This window comes from Mesocricetus auratus, unplaced genomic scaffold (genome assembly GCF_017639785.1).
Source record: "Mesocricetus auratus isolate SY011 unplaced genomic scaffold, BCM_Maur_2.0 Super-Scaffold_100006, whole genome shotgun sequence".
NCBI classification, from domain to species: domain Eukaryota; kingdom Metazoa; phylum Chordata; class Mammalia; order Rodentia; family Cricetidae; genus Mesocricetus; species Mesocricetus auratus.
The window spans coordinates 88980705-88986704 of record NW_024429190.1 but is presented as its reverse complement, the minus strand read 5'-3'; the positions used below and the strand labels follow the sequence as shown (position 1 = coordinate 88986704).

The window sequence follows — 6000 nt, the reverse complement described above, 5'->3', positions numbered from 1 at the left end:
GGATCAGGGCTACAGGCCATAATGGGAAGCAGAAACAGAGGCATTTGTGTGTGGTATAAATGGCCTTAGGTCTTTGAGCATCTCTTGTAAGCTGACACAAATGATGCAGGATAGTTTTAAGTCCTTGCTTCTCTACTGGCACTGATTTAAATTTCTTAGTTGTCAGAAGATTAAGAAAGGGTGTTATGTGAAGGCAGTGAGTGAAGGCCAGACTGCTGCTCACTCTCCACAGGATCCAGAGAGCCTTCAAAACAAGCCGTTTTCTAACCCAGATACCAGTGGTGTTGCTGTCCAAATATCTTATGTTTGGGGATCTATAATTTGTATCTGTGTTGTTTTAGACATAGGACATTCATAGGATCAATGGGGCCAAATGGAATAACATGTCGACTGCTCACTTTTCAGTGTTTTCGATAAATTTCAAACTACTTGGGGAAGGAAGCTAGGGATAGAAGCTGACAGAGCTGATTTTAAAATAAGTGTTAGAAGTCTGAGAACAATAGTTCTGTTGCCTTTATTTCAGGGAACAGAGTTTAACTGAGGACAGGGAAACGGTGCTTTCCTCACTTCTGCTAAGATCCAGATGTGGATCTGGTTTTATAGCAATGTCTCTCCCATCAGCATTTTAATCATGGCAGCCATCAAAGTACAAAACTCTTTCAGCATGTCACAGGAAGACAGTTCAAGCCAAATGGATCAGCAGAGGAGTAATGAATGCCTAAGTAGGCAACATGCAAAGGCTATCCCACTCCTGTCTGAACATGGTATTAGCTCCTGCCCCATTCTCTTATGTCAGATAGATAGGCAAGGTATGTTGGGTGACTGGAGGACTTATACGGTATACAAGTGATAGCAGGAACCTTGATCTCTTGGTTGTTTTGAGACTGCATTGTAAGTTCATGCTAAGAACCTGCTAAAGTGCTTGTATTATAGGGTTTACTAAAATAGTATTCTTGTACACTGGAAAATATCCATATAAGACTGCCTTTAGATATCCAAACAGATCCAGTTCTCTTCCTTCACCTGTACTCATTCGGACTCATGTTAGGTCACTCTAGGCACTCAGACTTTTATGGTAGAGCTTCACTATCACCCAGGAAAATTTTCTTGAATTAGAGTAAAAGAGTATAAAGGACTCAAAAATGATGGGGGATTGTCAAAAAATACCCAAAGCTAGCTTCTAGGAAATGTTGTCCAAATACAGAGAAATATAAAAATTGTAGCTAATGAAATCTATTGAAATTAAATTATCCATCAGGCCATACCCTTATAAATAAATATTTTAAAATCCCCCTTCACATCATTAAACTGCCAACTCTTAAGTAGAGATGAAAGATGTGAATGAGGGAAATGTAATTTTATAAACAATATCTTTAAAAAAATTCAACCAAGAATTATGAATGGCTGAAAGCTTGAAAGCCAAAGATCTTTATAATGTGTAAAATTATGCTTATGAGACAATTCATAATTACTAAGGGAATTCAGTTACTTTTAAATGGAGGGATGTGGGTAGGATTGTAGCGCTGAGAAGTGTGGCTGGTTCCAGAAGAAACTAAATGAGGTTTTCAAGGAGTTTACAGGATGGTGGTGTATAAAAGAGTAGAGTACCTAGACTTGTGAATACTATTATCAGGCAACAGTGACTGCTTGAGAAGCTGCTGCTTTGTTCTGAGTGTAGCATTCTCCACCCTTACCATGGGGCCACACATCACCATCACTGAGAAGAAGGGCATCAAGTCCAGTTCCTGGCATATAAGCTTCCAGGATTATTTTATTACCTCAAACAACCACTCATGTGCTTTCTTAAAATTAACACAATTTAGTGAACGAAAGAAGAGGGCAGTGGGAGGAAACATTCACTCATGAAAAATAGATGACGAGGTAATTTCTTGGGAAGACTTCACTGTTTTACAAGCAGACATAGTTGATCAATCAACACAAGTTGGGACCTCATCGCACAAAGCTCTACTGTTTACCTAGAGTCCAGGGGACTTACTTAATTTAACATGCTGGCCTTATTGTTTCAAAAAGACCACATGGACATACTGAGGAAATAGCACGATAATAACAGGAAAGTTCTTTCCAAGTTATGGGGCACACTAGACAGGACTGCAAGTTCTTCTTATCTTGCATACATTAGCTTTTTATGAAAGCACATTGGGGTGACTATTATTATCCTATTTTTCATAAGGAAGAGTAAGATTTGATAACCTTTACTCATAGCCACTGTGCAACATTGCCACTTTGACCATGTCAACTGTAAACAATCAGAGAAGAGTCAAGGAAGCTCCATGCAGGCAAGAGACTTGAACATCTATAAAGATCAAACAGAAAGCGTGGCTATCCAGGATTCCATAGTGAGGTTGGAGCACAGGGATACAGCCCTGGGTAAGACACAGCGAGTAGAAACTAAAGGCAGTAATAAAATCAGAATCTGTGCTGATCACCATAGACACACTCAAGACTGACACAGTATGCAAGCTCAGCTCCAAAAGGAATACAATATCTATATAATTTGCTTAACAATTGCAATCCAGAATCCTAAGTGGAATATGGGAACAGTTCTGTCTAGAATCTTGGTTGTGAAATTTTCTAGCTCGGATTTTTCAGACTTACTTTGCTCGCCTGTACATTTAGGTGATAACAACTATTTAACACTATGATTGTGAATATTAATGATAATTGTGTATAAGGATAAATTCAGTGACTGCCTTAAGTAAATAATGAATGACACTTGATGGTAGAGACAGTAGGAAAATTAAAACAAACAAACAACAATAAAACACAACAGGTACCAGTTGAAGTATAGTAGATCTTAAGGCAAAGATGGCAGTTTATTGACAAATGGTCTTAACAGTATGGTATAAGATGAGGGAAGGTATTCATTACTTAGGCACCAAGCAGAGATAACAAGGCTGAATCTCAGATTTCACTATCTGTTGTTGGTACATTCCAACCAACACGAAAATCCCAGTTTATTTCAGGAAATCAACTTTCTTCTATGTTAGTTCATTTATTATTAAGTAGAACTGACCATGCGTTTCTCAGAGTTAGACTGATACCTTATGCAGTCAGGATATCTTACACCCTTGAAGACAATAAATGCTTTGACAGACATTTGACCATGCCAGAGTCCAACTGGATGCAGAGGAACTTTTGATGAGCCCTCTGGGTCAGAGTTCATCTTCCTTTTATGATGGATAATGAAGAATGAGTGTTGCTTTTAAGAGGAATGTCACTAATCCTGAAAAAAATTGAATTCAGATATAAAATTATATAGAGCAAGCAACAATAAGGTAATACAGTTTATAATGGATACATGATTTCAGGCATTTTTATTGTTAACCATGACAACAAGCTCCAGCTGGTTTAAGTATCAAACTATATGAGAAGTTGAGGACTGGTTCTCTGGCAGGGAAGTACCAATCATGAAACTTAGAAAACAGAAGTTCTTCCATTGACAGTCACAGAAATAACATATTTTCCTGGAGAAATTCATTTACCTAACATCCCACCAGAAACATTCTAAAATGATGAGAAGGTAACTATGAAAACAGCAGAATCTTCTGAGGTTAAAAAAAGAAATAACAACAACAACAACAAAAAATCTAAGAACAATGAAAGCTACTGCATCTGGGAGCCACATGCTGGTAGCACACACGTACAGACAGAAGCAAAACTCAATATTGAGACAGCAGAGAGGAGACCAGGACACAAACCAGCTTATGCTATATAATGTGTAACTATTAATCTACTGGCGAACTATTTACTGAACTCATGAGCAAAGTGAGAAGTAGGGCTAGTGCGGAGTGAGCTTGAGATCTCCTCATATGGGCAGGCCATTTCTCTATCACAGAGATGCTGGAAGGTTTCTTTCCCACAGAGGGCAACTTAGAAGGTTTCTGCCTTAAGCAACATCAGAGACAGTTGGGAAAGAGAAAAGCAAGATTAACTAAAAACTTATAAGCTGAATACAGAGACATCCACTGGGACCCAAAATATTATCAGTCAATCACAGAACTTCTAGGCAGAGAAATGAAAGATGTTTCCTTTGGGAATGCTATTAGATCTCCTCTTAGAGATGGAGTTCATATTCCCCAACACTTTAGCTTGTGAAGTCCAGAGCTAACAAAGTGTGCGTACCCACAAGACTGTTTTCCACAGCTAGCAAGATGAACAGACAGATGATTCACCATCTGATTAAGCCCTTACATAGATGGAAAACACTAAAAGAAATCTTTAAAAAGATAAAAATTAGCAACTCCTGAAAATACTTTCAACAAAGAAAATATAATAGGATAAAATTATAATAGTTCTTAGAAATATAACTTCAGCAGATGTTAAAAACTCAACTGGAATTGGAAGACTTAGTCTCAGAACATAGGAAAGATGAAGAGATAAAACTAGAACATTTTAAAAATAAAATTAAAGATGTATGTTATTCAGTCAATCACAATTTCAATAAGAGATTTTACATATATGAAAGAAAGCAGTAAATAATTAATTCAATAAGCCTTCATGATTTGATAATATGGGAATTCACATCAAAAGTTTCCATTTGCAGATAAATAACTTAAATTTCCTATAACTCCTAAGGAAATAGAAACAGTCATTAAAAGTCTCTCAACCAAAAAAAATCCCCCTCAAATTATTCCACATAATAGAAACAGCAGGAACATTGTCAAATTCATTCTATGAAGTCACTGTTACCCTGCTACCCAAGCCACACAAAGACTCAGCAACTAAAGAGAATTACAGACACATTTCACTATTGAACATTGATGCAAAAATAGTCAATAAAATACTTGTAAACCAAATCTAAGAACACATCAAAGATTATCCACCATTATCATGTGGGCTTCACACCAGAGATTCAGAGGTGGTTCAACATACAAATGCTGTTAATTTAATCCATCATAGAAACAAGCTGGAAAAAAAACCCAGATGATCATCTCATTAGATGCTGAAAACTGCTTTGACAAAAATACTACATCCCATCATGATAGGAGTCTTGGTGAGATCAATGATACAAGGAACATACCTACAAATAATAGCATACCTAAATCTAATAAAGGCAATATACAGCAAGCGAGTAATCAATATCAAACTAAACGAGAGAAACTTAAATCAATTCCACTAAAATCAGGGACAAGACAAGGCTGTGTGTTTAACATAGTACTTGAATTTTTAGCTAGGGCAATAGAACAATAGGGGGATACAAATTGGAAAGAAGCCAAACTATTTATAGATTGTATGATAGTATACATAAACGACCCCACAAATTCTACCTGGGAACTCCTACAGCTGACAAACACCTTCCAGGAGTAAGCCATATATAAAATAAATAATAAAGTTGCCCTTCAATATACAAACAATAAGTGAACTGAGAAAGAAATTAGGGAAACACATTTCACAATATCCATAAATAATGTAAAACATCTTGGTGTAACTATAACCAAGCAAGGGAAAGATCTGTTTGGCAATAACTTCAAGTCTTTGTAGAAAGAAATTGAAGAAGATAACAGAAGATGGAAAGATCTCCCATGCTCATGGATTGGTAGGATTAACATTAAAATGTCCATCTTATATAAAGCAATCTACAGATTCAACAAAATTCCCATCAAAATGCCAATGTAAGTCTTTACAGAACTTGTAAGAATAGTACTCGACTACACATGGAAAATCCAAAAACCCAGAATAGCAAAAATAATCTCATAAAGTTAAAGTACTTCTGGAGGCATCACCATCCTTGATTTCAAGCTGTACTTCAGTAATTAAAGACACATGGTATTGGCATAAAAACAGACAGGTTGATCAAGGGAACTGAGTCGAAAACTGAGACATAAATCCACATAAATATGGACAATTGCTTTTTGATAAAAAGCCAAAATTATACAATGGAAAAAAGAAAGCATCTTCAACAAATGATCCTTGTCTAACTGAATGTCAGTATATATATCCGAACACAAAACTCAAGTCAAAGTGGGTCAAAGACAACAA

The 6000-nt window shown here is 36.5% G+C and overlaps 1 long non-coding RNA gene across 1 annotated transcript in view; it reads right to left on the bottom strand.

The window, feature by feature from the left end:
- Window positions 1–2804: 2804 nt before the first annotated feature.
- The window catches only part of LOC121140930, a 165002-nt gene continuing 161806 nt past the window's right edge, over window positions 2805–6000 (bottom strand). The window contains exon 4 of the long non-coding RNA XR_005877884.1: window positions 2805–3244. This is a non-coding gene — a long non-coding RNA (uncharacterized LOC121140930). The remainder of the gene's footprint in view (window positions 3245–6000) is intronic.